Below are 19,293 nucleotides of genomic sequence, written 5' to 3' on the forward strand. Positions count from 1 at the left end.
CAGAAATAAAAGTTGTAGATAATTGAATTATCTTTCCATCCATAGGTCGTGGGCCCTCATACGATATCGGGATCAAAAGTTATGACCGTTTTACTGAACGAACATCCAGTCAGACATTTTAACCCTGCGCGAACGCGCCCAGAGGGGGCGCGAACGCGCAGAAGGAAATCATTTACTCTACGCGATCGCGCCAGAAGGCAGCGCGATCGCGATGAGCACTTTTCTGGCAGCTTCCAAAACAATTATAAAGAGGGGGAGACCCCCTCATTTTCAGTCCAAAACCACGAACACCACCCCAAAAATCCCAGAAAATTTCCCAACTTTCCACCACCAAATTTTAGCCCAAACCAGGTATAATTTCCCAATTTCAGTCCGGATAGCGTATAATTTTCACTGCAGAATCGTATGGCGGTGTGTTGTGGCATAAAAATAAGGTGAAAAAGGGAAGATACAACAATATTAAAAGGAGAAAGGTATGAATCTCTTCCTATTTGTGTTAATACTAGTTTATTTACGAAGAAGACGCGATTAAATAATTGTATACTGAGTTAATTAGTTAGGAAAGTTGGAAAACAGCGTGTGGGCTGTTTTATGGAATATGTTGATATGAAAAAAGGATATTATTGATGTTGGTATTGTTGTTGTGTTGTTGACTGCTGAATTAAAAATTTGGGCTAGGCATATAAGCAGGGGAGATGCTGCCCAAATTTCTGTAGACAAATAGTGAATTAAAGAATGCTAAAAGTCTTACTATTGACAAATGGTAAATGTGACAATTTGTAGATTTTGAGCGAAACGGGAATTGAATTTGGACAAGCGTAAGACGCAACTAAGGTATGTAAAGTCTTTCCCTTCATTCTTAGGCATGTTCTGAACATAATAGGCTCGGCCGCGAGCCTTAAATACGACTCCGTTCCTTGGAATTCGATATGGAAATCTGCTCCAATTCCTTCAGTAAGATTGAAACCATGTCTTTATAAAATATCTTTAAAGTATGCTTTTGTACGAAACCTTCCTAAACGGAGTCGGAATACTTCCGAATGATTATGGATGACCTCATAAGGTCTTTTATCAGTAATTTATGTATCTTGCCTCGAATTGGTCCGAGGTGGGCCCACGGAGCCCCGATACCCCGTGAATGATCTAAATTGCCTCATTTCCGTCCGTTTTTCACAGGCAACATCTGAACTATCATTTTGAACATAATATGACTGTTTTTATATAAATCTCACCATATGGTTTTGATATCTGAAAATCTGGTTCGGGTTATGATCTGTCGTGCCTCCCCACGTGACGTGTAGGTGCGTAGTTTGAAAACTATCTGAATACTTTGATTCGATCTGCCAGTTGGCCTATTTCTGTTCCGTTGAATCTGTACGACGATCTGTACGTATGTGGTTTTTCATTAATCAGTTCGTGCATGTGCTATGATTCCTTTCACCGGATCTCGGGCCGGTATGTATATCGTGCGGATGGGCCGCCGAGCCCCATATGTGAAATTCGAAGTATGATGTGTCCGGTTCCGGGGTACTGTGGTATATGTCCGTCCCCGGTTACCGAGGATATATTATGAAGTATGATGTGTCCGGGCTCGGGGTGCTGTGTTATCTGTCCGCCCTCGGGTACCGTGGTTATGTTATGATGTGTGACGGAGATCGGAGAAGAATTTCTGATATCTGACGTATTGTGGTGCCAATGGAAGGAGTGGCGACCACGTTCCTGTACCCTATGTGTGATTCTGTCTGTCTGTATGATTTACGCTTCTGTCTGTCCGTCTGGATTATCTGACCGACGGGTTACGATTCTGTCTGTCCGTCCGGATCATCTGTCCGACTGGTTATGATTCTGTCTGTCCGTCCGGATCATCTGTCCGACTGGTTATGATTCTGTCTGTCCGTCCGGATCATCTGTCCGACTGGTTATGATTCTGTCTGTCCGTCCGGATCATCTGTCCGACTGGTTATGATTCTGTCTGTCCGTCCGGACCATCTGTCCGACTGGTTATGATTCTGTCTGTCCGTCCGGATCATCTGTCCGACTGGTTATGATTCTGTCTGTCCATCCGGATCATCTGTCCGACTGGTTATGATTCTGTCTGTCCGTCCGGATCATCTGTCCGACTGGTTATGATTCTGTCTGTCCGTCCGGATCATCTGTCCGACTGGTTGTGATTCTGCTGTCCGTCCGGACCATCTGTCCGACTGGTTATGATTCTGTCTGTCCGTCCGGATTATCTGTCGGACTGGTTATGATTCTGTATGTCCGTAGGGATTCTGATTTTGTCTGTCTGGACCATGATTCTGTCCGTCTGTCGGGACTATGACTCTGTCTGTCCGGCTTATGAGCCTGTCTATTATATTTTTGTGCTTCCGGTCCAGATCATGATTTTGTTTGATATATTTCTGCTTTACATACTCGGTACATTTTTGTACTGACCCCCGGTTCTTCGGGGGCTGCGCTACATGCCCGCAGGTACAGACGCACCAGGTGATACGCCGCCAGCGTAGGTTTCTGACTCTGCTGTTTGAAGAGCTCCTTCGATCCGGAGCATATACTTTTGGTATATATCTTCTGTTCTTCCGTATGTTCTGTATGTATGGAAATTCTGGGTACGGCGGGGCCCTGTCCCGTCATATGATTCTGTATGTCTGTAGAGGCCTGTAGATAGATGTGTGGGTTACGGGTTTTGTCTGTATGTTAGCCTTATCGGCTTATCTATAAATGTCTGCATGTTCAAGTATATACATATATGTTGCGCGCCTATCGTATCTGTATCGGCCTACTTCCGTAACATCTGTTAAAAAGAAAAAAAAATCTGTATGCTATGAGATTCGGCCAGGTAGGTATGTACGGGTACCCAGTTAGGGTACCAGTCGCGGCCCACAGGGTTGGGTCGTGACAGAAGTGGTATCAGAGCGGTTAGTCCTCGGAATGTCTACAGGCCGTGTCTAGTAGAGTCTTGTTTATCGATGTGTTGTGCACCACACCTATAAACAGGAAGCTACAGGGCATCTAGGATGTTACCCTTCTTTGAATCTTAGATCATGCGATTGAGCCAGCTGTAGGATATGAATTCCTTTCGACTAACTTTTAATTTCAGCCAAAGGACGGCATCGACAGAAGGCAATGGCTGATGATATTGGAGGTCGCACAGTACTCAGGTAAGCAATAACATGAAAGCTGTGTGTCGGAGAAGTTGTTTGAAGTGTGGTAGAAATATAAAGTTGAAGATTGAACAGAAAAGTGAACAGGAAGAAGCCTCCGATGTTGTTTGAGTTGGGCATGTGAGGTAAGCCTCGATATCTGTATAATTTTATCTGTAATTGTTAGCCCCGTGTGGCTACGAGACAACATGATATGATGTATATATATGCGTATATGTGTTGGCCCCGTGAGGCATGGTTGGTATTTCTTGTGTACAGGTTTCGGATAGTAAGAAATACAGAGGAACCTCTGCCCAATTTTTTCCAGAAATATGGAAGTAAATATATAAATTAAGTGCTAAAAGGTCCCGCGATACTTGTTGGAATTTAGTTTTCTTCGGTCGGTGGCCGGGGAACACCTTATGGTAACATTTTATCAGATTCCACCGGCCATTTGGAGACGGAATTCGTGGGACGAAGACTTAAATCTGTGGCATGTCTGTAATTGTATGTATATGTGTATGAAAGTGAATATCGGAGATTCAGAAAGGCAACATGGTAATTGTATGACTTCGCCTGGGGTGGGACCCGCTACGAGAATTTTCTGAAAATTTGCTAAGACCCCGATCTGCCCTAAAATTATGTGACAAAGGTCGTGAGGGGCAATCGCCGAAATTATATTAGCCCTAACGCGTCAAAATGCATGAAAGTTTCGGAGTTAAGCGTGCTAAGGCTAGAGTAATTCTGGGATGGGTGACCCCCTGGGAAGTAATGCAAAATTTTTCACAAGTGTAAGTATGATAGATATAAACGGAAATTTGGGGTAACCTATGAGAAAAGAGAATGTGTGGAGTAACTAGTGCCCTTACAGGAGTCGCGCAGACCGATGTGGACTAAATGGGCGAAAAGAAAAAGCGCAATACTGCTTGGAAATTGGGCGAGTTTGAACAACGGACGAAGGCGCTCACAAATAAGATATTAGTAAATGTATACGTATATGCATATATGTATGTGTATGATTTTCGTCTGGTGCCCATATGAATCAAGAGCCGAGTCCCGGTAACTAATGTTGTGATAGACGGAAGGTTTTACTAAATCGAATACATGAAACGAAGCGGGGGTGAGGACACGAATGTTGTCAAAGAATAGAAAAACCCCTATTCCATTATAATTCAGTCTGGTATGACGATGTCTGAAAAAGAAAATGAGTATGGATAGCAGGAAAGATGAAAGATAAGAAGTGTGAATAAGCGGAATCTCTGAAAGAGTCGATAAGCGACACGTGAGACGATTTGTATGACAATTTGACGAACAAGTTTGTGAATGAGTGAACAGATTTCGACGAGATAATCCGTGGTATAATTGTCAGGGTGAACAATGAAATGTCGACAAAAGGGAAATTTTCGTAAATCACTGGAGCCTTAATAGGAGTGATCTGATTTTAATCAAAACTCTATCTGTTATACTTTTGCACCTCTGACTTTGATGAGGTTCTGCCTATTACGCCTCTGTACTTCTAGATCCGATTACGCTTTTGTCTGATATGCCTCTGTATGATTAACTCTGGACACGAATCTGTCTGATGCACTTCTGTACGCTTGATTCTGATTACGAATCTGTCTGGTACATCTTTGTACGTCTAACTCTGATCGTGGATCTGTCTGATATAATTCTATACGTCTGACTCCGACTACGAATCTGTCCGACATAGTGCAGTACATCTGTCTCTAATTATGGATCTGTCCGGTATGCTTTTGTGCGTCTGCCTCTAGTAATAAACCTGTTTGATGTAACGTGAAATTATGATAACGTTGTAAGGAACCGAGAAGTGTGACAAGAGGTGAAAGATGTTGATGGCAATCGTAACGTTGAAAGGAATTTTGAAGGAAAGAAAGGAACCTCCCTGAAGTGTCACGAGACCCCCTAAGGTCAATCGAACATTCGAGGACGAATGTTCAAAAGGGGGGGGGGGGGGAGAATTATCTTTCCATCCATAGGTCGTGGGCCCTCATACGATATCGGGATCAAAAGTTATGACCGTTTTTGTTATGTCCCGTGTTTTCGTATAATTGGAAATCAAGAAATAATTACGACTTGTGTGTTATAAGGAAATATAAGGAAATATTTTGATTTTAGTGAATATGACTATGTTGGTTATGGAATCATTAACGTTAAGACATCGGGGAAGGCCGAGGGTAAATTTGGAATTTCGGAAATTAGTTTCGGGAATTACAAAACGGGGCTTTTGTGAATTGGGCCAAGAATTAGCACAAAAAAAAAATTGAAGCCCAAGATGATGAAGTGGCCGGCCAAGGTAAAGGTCCAAGCCCACATTTTAAAGGTCATGTGATATACACATGACCTATGGATGGATATATATCAACTCCACACTTAGTAATTATCAAGAAAAAAAATTAGAACTCAACTTTGAGCCAAGAACACCTCTCGGCCGAGAATAGGAGAAAGGGAGAAAAACAATTCCCAAGCTTGGTTGTTGATAAAAAATTCTTGTTCTTCCCATAGTTGTGAAGTACTCAAGACCCTCTTCAACGGGGTATAATTAGTTTGGCACAAGAACTACGTTTGCGACAAGTCGGGGTTTCAAGAAAAGGTGAGAATTCTTACACTTTTATGTTATAGAATTGATATGAATGTGTTAAGGATTGAGAATAGACGAGAATCCCGTAGTCTTGATGTGTAGAAAACCGTGTGTGCATGTGTGATTGGCATAGGGGCCGTGTGCCCTTAAGAAGGAGAACTAAATGTGAATTGATCTTGTTTAGTTTGTTTGGTTGCGTCGTAGTAACCTTTATGTCGTAAACGAACGTTTAAAGAATTGAAATGGCGTTGGAAAATGATTTCGGAACGTTATCGCAAAGTATATACCTTTTGTATATTTGCGCATATCATTGTATATCTTTGATGCCAAAGACTTTAAATGTGACATATAGTTGATGTTAATGAATTCGGAATGAAACGACGCAAGTTAGAATGTCCGTCGTGACTTTTGATGTTTTGAATGAAATATGGAGAATAATGAATTTCGGGAACTTTCGTATATGGTTTGGAATATATTTGGGATGTGATTGACTAATCTTGAATAAGTAAATGAATATAATGATGTGGATATAGACTTGGAGTTTTGGAAGTTTGAATGAAAAGTTGCCAACTTGTGTAATAAAGTAGAACTTTGAAGCTAGAGTGATTTGTATTGTTTGATGATGTGTGGGCTGTTGTTGTTGATGTATTTTGAGCCGAGTTAGGTCTCGGGGGTGTTAGATTTATAGGGGAGGTGCTGCCGAAATTTCGGTAGGCAAAAATGAAGTTAATGGCATTTTTAAGCCTAAGAATCTCAATTGGTAACTTTGACCATTTGCAGATTTCGGACGAAACGGGACTTGATTTTCGGGAGAGCGTAAGACGTCTGTAAGGTATGTAAAACTTCCCACTCCTTCGTTTGGCATATCTTAGTATGATAGGCGAATATGAGAACTTCCGGAGCATTTCTGCTTCTCGAAACCCGATCCACAGAAAAGTTACTATTCATTCAATTCAATTGAAGCCTAAGGGCTTTATTTTGGCTAGATTGCCACCACTCGTCCGAAACCTATCGAAATGTGGTCGGGTAACTTAGAAATGATTATGTATGACCTTTGGCCTATAAACGTTCGATAAATATGTTCGCCACCTCAATTTGACTCGAGGTGGGCCCGCTACCCCGAAACGCCCTATTTGTCTTATTGGGCTACCTTTGTAAATAAAGTTTGACATGCTACTTTCGATTTTGGAACTTCCTCCTACGAGATATGTTTTGAATATTATGATATGCTAAGTTACGTTTTGAGCCATACGTAATATTTTGGAAACATTTTGTGAAATGAAACTTTGTATCGACTAAGTATTCGATTATTTTGTACTATGAAATGACTTATGAGACTACTAAGTTTTGAAAGGCTATTTTGAAATATGAATTGCATTTGTTTGCTCACGACTCCGCTCGTGCCTTATTATGACTTCGTTCACCGGTTCCCGGGCCGGTTATGATTCGTGCGCCTTACAATAATTCGACCGTATGCTGTGTTACGGTTCCCGAGGCTTCGCCATAGGGCCGGGTTCCGTTTGGAGTTATGCTGTGATATGGCTCGTGATGCGATACGCTCACCTATGTTTGTGTTTGTGTTCGGAGATACGGAGATTTGAAACTTTCTGGTGTTATGCTGTGTGTGGCGCCAGCGTCGGAGTGGCGACCACGTTCTTAAGCGTTTGCATGATTTCGTTTGCATTATGTATACGTATATGACTTTGATACGGATTTTGACATACTGGTTTGTACTCCACTTTGTCATCTGATTTGCTTTCGGTTTTGGCCCATATTTCTGTACTCCGTGCTTTACATACTCAGTACATATTTCGTACTGACCCCCTTTCTTCGGGGGCTGCGTTTCATGCCCGCAGGTACATACATTGGTGATCCTCCACTGTAGGCTTCACTTTCTGCTATTTTGGAGTACTCCTTCTGATCCGGAGTCCACTTTTGGTACAGACTCCTTTTGCTATGTATATGCTCTGTACATTTGACTATTTGGGTACGGCGGGGCCCTGTCTCGCCATATGTCTTTGTTTTGAGTCCGTAGAGGCCTGTAGTCATATATGTGGGGCGAGGGTCCTATATATGTTTGTTTGATTTTGTTTTCTGGTCTTAAAGCGGTCCGTTTGTTTTGATGGCCCTAAATGGCCCTTATGCTTATGTTTGCACTTTCGACCGGCGATGTCTATTCCGCTGCTCAGTTTGTATTTGATATGGCATTTTAATTTGTGCGACCGCTTAAGACATATTTGATAAAGATTCAGTTTGATATGACTTTTATGAATTTTTGGAATATGCTCGGATTTGGTAAATGAATATGCGGTTTGGTCTGGGTACCCAGATAGGGTGCTAGTCGCGGCCCACGGGGCTGGGTCGTGACAAAAGTGGTATCAGAGCAGTTTGTCCTCGGAATGTCTACAGGCCGTGTCTCGTAGAGTCTTGTTTATCGATGTGTTGTGCACCACACCTATAAACAGGAAGCTACAGGGCATTTAGGATGTTACTTTCTTTGGAATCTTAGATCGTGCGATAGAGCTGTGCTATTAGGGTCATTCTGATCTGACTCGTTATTGTGTTTGCAGTGATGCCTCCGAAGAAGGCAACGGCGGCCCAGAAGGGCAAAGCGAGGATGGGAGAGTCTAGCCAGGCACAGCGAACTACCCGGGCTCGTGTTTATGATTTGCCCGAGGTTGTGCCTCATTCTGAGGGGTCTGCTACACCCCCACTAGTACAGCCTGGAGCAGGACCTTCAGCAGCTCCAGAGGTCCGTGTACCCGCTCCTGAGACTCCAGCTCCTCAGCCAGGGGCGGAGGATAGGACCCTGAGGGAGGTTGTACAGTTGCTGACTACACTAGTAGCAGGTCAGGCTCGCAGACGCGGGCGGAGGGACGATGATGACGATGACAGGCGGGACAGCCTGAGAGTTCGGGAGTTTCTATTATGTGGCCCTCCAGAGTTTTTCGGGTCTAAGCCCGACGAGGACCCCCATGACTTTATTCGGGGGATGCAGCGCTCACTGGACTTAGTCAGGGCTTCAGAGACCGAGTCGGTCGAGCTGGCTTCGCACAGACTTCGAGATGTTGCTACCCACTGGTACGAGACTTGGGAGTTGTCTAGGGGAGAGGGTGCCCCTCCAGCCACTTGGGATCAGTTTGTGACAGCATTCACCCGCCACTTTCTGCCCCCAGAGTTACGACGGGAGCGAGCTGATCGGTTTTTACATTTGCAGCAGAGGGGTCGAAGCGTTCGTGAATATAATTTGGAGTTTGATTCCCTGGCCCGGTATGCACCTGCCGTGGTAGCTGATATGTCTGATCGGATGCATAGATATGTTATGGGGTTGGATCGTTACCTGATTGACGGCTGTATGGCGGTGTCATTGCAGACATATATGGACATTGCCCGTCTACAGGCCTACGCCCAGGGGATGGAGAACCGGCACCGAACAGATCGGCCCAGCAGAGAGTATGATGGGAGACGGCCCAAGAGGGCCAGATCAGTGGGGTATTTTGGAGATTCTCGGGGCGGGCAGCCTCAGTATCAGTCCAGTGGATACTTCCCTCCGTCAGGCCGGGACACACAGTCTGCTAATAAGCGATTGGATAGTGCGGGACCGTCTGGGACCGGTCAGAGCCCCAGAGTGGCAGGTTCACAGGTATCCAGGGGTCCCAGCCATGCCAGACCACCCAGGCCCCGTTGTTCTCATTGCGGGAAGTCTCATCCTGGGGAGTGCTATCGAGCGATTGGAGCTTGTTATTCTTGTGGTGGTCAGGGCCACTTTATAAGAGACTGTCCGCTGGCTAGCGGTTCTGGTAGTGTGGCTCAGCCGACAGGGTCAGCCGCCGGTTCATCATTTGCTCCATCTGTTGCACGCCCTGGAGGGCGAGGTATGCCAGCACCGGCAAGACGCGGTCGAGGCCGCGGTGGCGGTTCAGATTCTAGCGGTCCCTCGAACCGCATATACGCTTTGACTGGTCGGCGTGACCCAGAGGCATCACCAGACGCAGACCCAGGTATATTACTACCCTTTTTCTGAATGAATATGTGCAATGATAGGTCTATGCTCCAGTATATTATGCGATATTCTCTTTCTGCGTGTCAGTAAAAGTAGGGTAAGAATCTGAATCAATGAAAATATTTGAGGCGGCTATCTATGCATGTGGGGGGCGAATATAGGGAGTTTGGCAGGCTAAAACGAGAAACCACATAGCCAGGAGGGCAAACGACCTATTTGGGTCGGAGTGGGACCCGCTACGAAAACTTCCCGAAAAGAAATTTGCTAAGACACCGTTTGGCCCTAAAATTACGTGACAAAGGTCGTGCGGGGCAATTGATGGAATTATATCAGCCCTAACGCGTCAAAATGCATGAAAGTTCCGGGGTTAAGCGTGCTCAAGCCAGAGCAATTCTGGGATGGGTGACCCCCTGGGAAGTAATGTAAAGTTTTTCATAAGTGAGAGTGCGATAAATATAAATGGAAATTTGGGGTAACCAAAAGGTAAATAGAATGTGTGTGGAGGAATTAGTGCCTTTTCGGGAGTCGCGCAGAACGAGGCGGACTAAATGGGCAAAAAGAAAAGGTACAACATCGCTCGGGAAATTGAGCGAATTTGAATAACAGTCTGAGACGCCCGCCAGTAAGATATGAGTAAATGTATGTGTATGTGTGTATGTGTATGTGTATGTGTGTGTGTATGATTTTCGTTTGGTGCCCATGTGGGTTAAGAGCCGAGACCCGGCAACTAATGTTGTGATAGACGGAAGGTTTTACTAAACCGAATACATGAAGCGAAGCGGGGGCGACGATCCGAAAGTTGTCAAGGGATAGAAAATCCCTAAGTCCATTATAATTCAGTTTAGAATGACGATGTCTGAAAGAGAAAATGAGTATGGAGGGTAGGAAAGATGAAAGATAAGCAGTGTGAATAAGTGGAATCCTTGAAAGAGTCGATACGCGAGACGTAAGACAATTTGTGTGACAACCTGGCGAATAAGTTTACCAATAAAGGGGAAATTCTCATGAATTATTGGAACCTTAATAGGAGCGATTTGATTCTAATTCGACATTCTATCTGTTGTGCTTCTGCACTCCCGATTCCGATAAGGCTCTGTCTAGTATGCCTCTGTATTTCTGAGCTCGATTATGTTCCCTTCTGATGAATCTTTGTGCGTCTGATTCTGGATACGTTTCTGTCTGGCACACCTCTGTATGTCTGACTCTGGATATAAATCCGTCTGATATGCTTTTGTGCGTTTGATTTTGATCACGCGTATGTTCGATACATTTCGGTCTGTCTAATCACGACTCTGTATGATACAATTCTGTACATTTGATTCTGATTCGAACCTGTCCGATATGATCTTGTACGTCTGACTCCGATTATGAATCTGTCTGGTATATCTTCGTGTGTTTGATTCTTATTACGAATCCGTCTGATACGCCTTTGTACGTCTGACTCCGATCTCAGATTTGTCCGATATACTTCCGTACCTCTGATGTTGACTATGAATCCGTCCGATATGCTTATACGCGTCTGGCCCTAGTTCTGAATCTGTTTGGCATGAAGTGTCTGGTATGAAGTAAAGTTAGATTACGACGATGTGGTAAGAAACTCAGAAGTGTAACAAAAAAAATGATAGTGACTATGATGTCTGGAAAGCGTTCGTCCATTACAAGAATATAGCGTATGGTTCGGTGATTACGTGAGGTATGAGAAAATGTATTATGAAGGCGTTTGAATCAGTGATGCGAAGAATTACCCCATCATGTGGGTGAAAAGTTATGTCGGAAAATCCACGAAGGACAATTATGAAGAGGACCCTCCCGAAGTAGTATGACGCCCCATGAGGTCAATTTAACATTCGAGGACGAATGTTCTAAAGGGGGGGAGAATGTTATGTCCCGTGTTTTCGTATAATTGGAAATCAAGAAATAATTACGACTTGTGTGTTATAAGGAAATATTTTGATTTTAGTGAATATGACTATGTTGGTTATGGAATCATTAACGTTAAGACATCGGGGAAGGCCGAGGGTAAATTTGGAATTTCGGAAATTAGTTTCGGGAATTACAAAACGGGGCTTTTGTGAATTGGGCCAAGAATTAGCACAAAAAAAAATTGAAGCCCAAGATGATGAAGTGGCCGGCCAAGGTAAAGGTCCAAGCCCACATTTTAAAGGTCATGTGATATACACATGACCTATGGATGGATATATATCAACTCCACACTTAGTAATTATCAAGAAAAAAAATTAGAACTCAACTTTGAGCCAAGAACACCTCTCGGCCGAGAATAGGAGAAAGGGAGAAAAACAATTCCCAAGCTTGGTTGTTGATCAAAAATTCTTGTTCTTCCCATAGTTGTGAAGTACTCAAGACCCTCTTCAACGGGGTATAATTAGTTTGGCACAAGAACTACGTTTGCGACAAGTCGGGGTTTCAAGAAAAGGTGAGAATTCTTACACTTTTATGTTATAGAATTGATATGAATGTGTTAAGGATTGAGAATAGACGAGAATCCCGTAGTCTTGATGTGTAGAAAACCGTGTGTGCATGTGTGATTGGCATAGGGGCCGTGTGCCCTTAAGAAGGAGAACTAAATGTGAATTGATCTTGTTTAGTTTGTTTGGTTGCGTCGTAGTAACCTTTATGTCGTAAACGAACGTTTAAAGAATTGAAATGGCGTTGGAAAATGATTTCGGAACGTTATCGGAAAGTATATACCTTTTGTATATTTGCGCATATCATTGTATATCTTTGATGCCAAAGACTTTAAATGTGACATATAGTTGATGTTAATGAATTCGGAATGAAACGACGCAAGTTAGAATGTCCGTCGTGACTTTTGATGTTTTGAATGAAATATGGAGAATAATGAATTTCGGGAACTTTCGTATATGGTTTGGAATATATTTGGGATGTGATTGACTAATCTTGAATAAGTAAATGAATATAATGATGTGGATATAGACTTGGAGTTTTGGAAGTTTGAATGAAAAGTTGCCAACTTGTGTAATAAAGTAGAACTTTGAAGCTAGAGTGATTTGTATTGTTTGATGATGTGTGGGCTATTGTTGTTGATGTATTTTGAGCCGAGTTAGGTCTCGGGGGTGTTAGATTTATAGGGGAGGTGCTGCCGAAATTTCGGTAGGCAAAAATGAAGTTAATGGCATTTTTAAGCCTAAGAATCTCAATTGGTAACTTTGACCATTTGCAGATTTCGGACGAAACGGGACTTGATTTTCGGGAGAGCGTAAGACGTCTGTAAGGTATGTAAAGCTTCCCACTCCTTCGTTTGGCATATCTTAGTATGATAGGCGAATATGAGAACTTTCGGAGCATTTCTGCTCCTCGAAACCCGATCCACAGAAAAGTTACTATTCATTCAATTCAATTGAAGCCTAAGGGCTCTATTTTGGCTAGAATGCCACCACTCGTCCGAAACCTATCGAAATGTGGTCGGGTAACTTAGAAATGATTATGTATGACCTTTGGCCTATAAACGTTCGATAAATATGTTCGCCACCTCAATTTGACTCGAGGTGGGCCCGCTACCCCTAAACGCCCTATTTGTCTTATTGGGCTACCTTTGTAAATAAAGTTTGACATGCTACTTTCGATTTTGGAACTTCCTCCTACGAGATATGTTTTGAATATTATGATATGCTAAGTTACGTTTTGAGCCATACGTAATATTTTGGAAACGTTTTGTGAAATGAAACTTTGTATCGACTAAGTATTCAATTATTTTGTACTATGAAATGACTTATGAGACTACTAAGTTTTGAAAGGCTATTTTGAAATATGAATTGCATTTGTTTGCTCACGACTCCGCTCGTGCCTTATTATGACTTCGTTCACCGGTTCCCGGGCCGGTTATGATTCGTGCGCCTTACAATAATTCGACCGTATGCTGTGTTACGGTTCCCGAGGCTTCGCCATAGGGCCGGGTTCCATTTGGAGTTATGCTGTGATATGGCTCGTGATGCGATACGCTCACCTATGTTTGTGTTTGTGTTCGGAGATACGGAGATTTGAAACTTTCTGGTGTTATGCTGTGTGTGGCGCCAGCGTCGGAGTGGCGACCACGTTCTTAAGCGTTTGCATGATTTCGTTTGCATTATGTATACGTATATGACTTTGATACGGATTTTGACATACTGGTTTGTACTCCACTTTGTCATCTGATTTGCTTTCGGTTTTGGCCCATATTTCTGTACTCCGTGCTTTACATACTCAGTACATATTTCGTACTGACCCCCTTTCTTCGGGGGCTGCGTTTCATGCCCGCAGGTACATACATTGGTGATCCTCCACTGTAGGCTTCACTTTCTGCTATTTTGGAGTACTCCTTCTGATCCGGAGTCCAGTTTTGGTACAGACTCCTTTTGTTATGTATATGCTCTGTACATTTGACTATTTGGGTACGGCGGGGCCCTGTCTCGCCATATGTCTTTGTTTTGAGTCCGTAGAGGCCTGTAGTCATATATGTGTGGCGAGGGTCCTATATATGTTTGTTTGATTTTGTTTTCTGGTCTTAAAGCGGTCCGTTTGTTTTGATGGCCCTAAATGGCCCTTATGCTTATGTTTGCACTTTCGACCGGCGATGTCTATTCCGCCGCTCAGTTTGTATTTGATATGGCATTTTAATTTGTGCGACCGCTTAAGACATATTTGATAAAGATTCAGTTTGATATGACTTTTATGAATTTTTGGAATATGCTCGGATTTGGTAAATGAATATGCGGTTTGGTCTGGATACCCAGATAGGGTGCTAGTCGCGGCCCACGGGGCTGGGTCGTGACAGTTTTACTGAACGAACATCCAGTCAGAAATTTTAACCCTGCGCGAACGCGCCCAGAGGGGGCGCGAACGCGCAGAAGGAAATCATTTACTCTACGCGATCGCGCCAGAAGGCAGCGCTATCGCGATGAGCACTTTTCTAGCTGCTTCTGGCAGCTTCCAAAACAATTATAAAGAGGGGGAGACCCCCTCATTTTCAGTCCAAAACCACGAACACCACCCCAAAAATCCCAGAAAATTTCCCAACTTTCCACCACCAAATTTTAGCCCAAACCAGGTATAATTTCCCAATTTCAGTCCGGATAGCGTATAATTTTCACTACAGAATCGTATGGCGGTGTGTTGTGGCATAAAAATAAGGTGAAAAAGGGAAGATACAACAATATTAAAAGGAGAAAGGTATGAATCTCTTCCTATTTGTGTTAATACTAGTTTATTTACGAAGAAGACGCGATTAAATAATTGTATACTGAGTTAATTAGTTAGGAAAGTTGGAAAACAGCGTGTGGGCTGTTTTATGGAATATGTTGATATGAAAAAAAGGATATTATTGATGTTGGTATTGTTGTTGTGTTGTTGAATGCTGAATTTAAAAATTTGGGCTAGGCATATAAGCAGGGGAGATGCTGCCCAAATTTCTGTAGACAAATAGTGAATTAAAGAATGCTAAAAGTCTTACTATTGACAAATGGTAAATGTGACCATTTGTAGATTTTGAGCGAAACGGGAATTGAATTTGGACAAGCGTAAGACGCAGCTAAGGTATGTAAAGTCTTTCCCTTCATTCTTAGGCATGTTCTGAACTTAATAGGCTCGGTCGCGAGCCTTAAATACGACTCCGTTCCTCGGAATTCGATATGGAAATCTGCTCCAATTCCTTCAGTAAGATTGAAACCATGTCTTTATAAAATATCTTTAAAGTATGCTTTTGTACGAAACCTTCCTAAACGGAGTCGGAATACTTCCGAATGATTATGGATGACCTCATAAGGTCTTTTATCAGTAATTTATGTATCTTGCCTCGAGTTGGTCCGAGGTGGGCCCACGGAGCCCCGATACCCCGTGAATGATCTAAATTGCCTCATTTCCGTCCGTTTTTCACAGGCAACATCTGAACTATCATTTTGAACATAATATGACTGTTTTTATATAAATCTCACCATATGGTTTTGATATCTGAAAATCTGGTTCGGGTTATGATCTGTCATCCCTCCCCACGTGACGTGTAGGTGCGTAGTTTGAAAACTATCTGAATACTTTGATTCGATCTGCCAGTTGGCCTATTTCTGTTCCGTGAATCTGTACGACGATCTGTACGTATGTGGTTTTTCATTAATCAGTTCGTGCATGTGCTATGATTCCTTTCACCGGATCTCGGGCCGGTATGTATATCATGCGGATGGGCCGCCGAGCCCCATATGTGAAATTCGAAGTATGATGTGTCCGGTTCCGGGGTACTGTGGTATATGTCCGTCCCCGGTTACCGAGGATATATTATGAAGTATGATGTGTCCGGGCTCGGGGTGCTGTGTTATCTGTCCGCCCCCGGGTACCGTGGTTATGTTATGATGTGTGACGGAGATCGGAGAAGAATTTCTGATATCTGACGTATTGTGGTGCCAATGGAAGGAGTGGCGACCACGTTCCTGTACCCTATGTGTGATTCTGTCTGTCTGTATGATTTACGCTTCTGTCTGTCCGTCTGGATTATCTGACCGACGGGTTACGATTCTGTCTGTCCGTCCGGATCATCTGTCCGACTGGTTATGATTCTGTCTGTCCGTCCGGATCATCTGTCCGACTGGTTATGATTCTGTCTGTCCGTCCGGATCATCTGTCCGACTGGTTATGATTCTGTCTGTCCGTCCGGATCATCTGTCCGACTGGTTATGATTCTGTCTGTCCGTCCGGACCATCTGTCCGACTGGTTATGATTCTGTCTGTCCGTCCGGATCATCTGTCCGACTGGTTATGATTCTGTCTGTCCGTCCGGATCATCTGTCCGACTGGTTATGATTCTGTCTGTCCGTCCGGATCATCTGTCCGACTGGTTATGATTCTGTCTGTCCGTCCGGATTATCTGTCCGACTGGTTATGATTCTGTATGTCCGTAGGGATTCTGATTTTGTCTGTCTGGACCATGATTCTGTCCGTCTGTCGGGACTATGACTCTGTCTGTCCGGCTTATGAGCGTGTCTATTATATTTTTGTGCTTCCGGTCCAGATCATGATTTTGTTTGATATATTTCTGCTTTACATACTCGGTACATTTTTGTACTGACCCCCGGTTCTTCGGGGGCTGCGCTACATGCCCGCAGGTACAGACGCACCAGGTGATACGCCGCCAGCGTAGGTTTCTGACTCTGCTGTTTGAAGAGCTCCTTCGATCCGGAGCATATACTTTTGGTATATATCTTCTGTTCTTCCGTATGTTCTGTATGTATGGAAATTCTGGGTACGGCGGGGCCCTGTCCCGTCATATGATTCTGTATGTCTGTAGAGGCCTGTAGATAGATGTGTGGGTTACGGGTTTTGTCTGTATGTTAGCCTTATCGGCTTATCTGTAAATGCCTGCATGTTCAAGTATATACATATATATATGTTGCGCGCCTGTCGTATCTGTATCGGCCTACTTCCGTAACATCTGTTAAAAAGAAAAAATAAATCTGTATGATATGAGATTCGGCCAGGTAGGTATGTACGGGTACCCAGTTAGGGTACCAGTCGCGGCCCCCGGGGTTGGGTCGTGACATGCAGTTCAAAGAGTCACTCTACATCGAATTTGAAGATTGCACAACTAAGATTTGTAAGTTTTTATCAATTTTGTAGCTACTGTTCATAGCTCAAAATGCACTGCTACGGCCTCCAAATCCGATCTCCACCGTTGAAATTCAATATCTATATGTGGTAACCACTCGGTTAAAATTTGGGCTCAATCCAACGGTTGAATAAGCACGAAACGCAAATTAAATCGGACTGGTCGGAGGGAATTGTACAACAAAAATACTAGGGTTTTGTCTTTAATAAAGTGCATCTAAATCAATCCTATTTCATGATTCTATTGACCACTCAATGTCTAAAACATAATAACAATTCCATATAATCCATCAAAGTGAGGAGTTTACCTTTTTGAAGAAATCCCAAAGGTTCATCCCATATTTGACCTTGAATTAAGTTTCCACAATCTAGCGATTTCAAATAATGATTCAGTGTAAATCTAGTGTTAAGTTAATGTAATTGTCTTGGGGATTTGATTAAAAACTCACCTTAGGGGGTTGGTAGAAGCCTCTGGTCGAAAACCACTCTCTTTAGACGTTCTTGGGTTGTATTTATAGGTTATCATAAAGGCTTGGGATTTAAAACCTAATCCTACCAGAATCGGGATTTTCATTTTACACATCTTGAGTAAATTGGTCTTAACTTTTTGTATAGTCCTTCTTTTGACTCCATAATACATAGTTGGAAAGGTATTTCAAAGAACTACAACTTTTATGTTTTAATTTTTCTCAAATTCCCAATAGAACCTTAAAGCTGGGAAGAAGTGCAACGTAGCTTAGACTTAGACGAATTTAAGAGCTCTTATGAACTTCACTATTTGGTTTGACTTCAAAACGACCATTTTTCACCCGATTCATTTCCATAGGACTTCATATGTCTAAAATGTCACATTAACACTCATTTAACATATTCACACCCAACTCAAATTTACAGAGTGTCACATTATCCCCCTCTTAGGATCATTCGTCCCCGAATGAAAGTCAGGGCCTATGATTTTTCAGTAAACCTGTTACGTATCGGGAATTCTGAACTCGTTGCTTTGAAAGTAGACTAACGTGAGTTTAAGGTGATTATGAAACCCTTACGAGATTAAGGAATGAATTAGATGGCTTAAGGTGCATACTATAAGATTTTGAAGTCATATGACTATGTGAAATTTAGTTTGTTGAAGGAAGTGAAATGTGAGTCGTGTTCGGAAAGGTTTCCCCTATAATTGAGCTAATGTTTATTTACAAATATCTTGAGGGGCTGTCATAGGGCCTATTGTATGGTTAATCAAGTGTTATATAAGGTTCCACGAGGATTGGAAGTCAAACTAGTCGACGAGAATGAAATTCGGATTTCCCAGTTGTACGACCATTTGTATGGACCGTATAATTTATACGGCCCATATAATGGTCCGTAGATTGCTTCCAGAGAAGGGTTAAACCTGGTGAGATTATACGGTATAATTATACGGATCGTATAAATTATACGGCCCGTATAATTGGCCGTATAATCGGGTCGGGTCAGATTTTCTTTTTTATATACAAGGCCGACCCTTGCTTCTTTTTCATTTCCCACATTTCTTCCAAGCTCTCTAAAGCTCCAAAACCCTTCTCCAAACATATTTCACCCAAATCCAAGAGATTACAAAGATTAAATAGCAAGAATCAAAGTGTTCATGTGTTAGAAGGCTTCCTAGGGTTGGTAGATTTCAAGAAACTTGGGCATTGTAGCTAGGGTTTTTGCACAAGTTGATAGCTGCTCCAAAGCTTGTTCCTGTGGGATAAAATGGTTAGCTTTAATGCTTATTTAATGTTATTAAGAATGCTTGATTGTAGCAAAAGTTGGATAGAAGAAGAAAGTAGAAAAATGAAGCCTAAATGTAGCTTCTATGATGTTTTTGAGTAGTAAGCTAACCTAAGTTGTGATTCTTAGTATGATATGGATATAATCTTATTATGGAAGGTAAAAATGGTGATGAGGAAGCATTGTGTAAA

This window comes from Lycium barbarum, chromosome 1 (genome assembly GCF_019175385.1).
Source record: "Lycium barbarum isolate Lr01 chromosome 1, ASM1917538v2, whole genome shotgun sequence".
Classification (NCBI taxonomy): Eukaryota; Viridiplantae; Streptophyta; class Magnoliopsida; order Solanales; family Solanaceae; genus Lycium; species Lycium barbarum.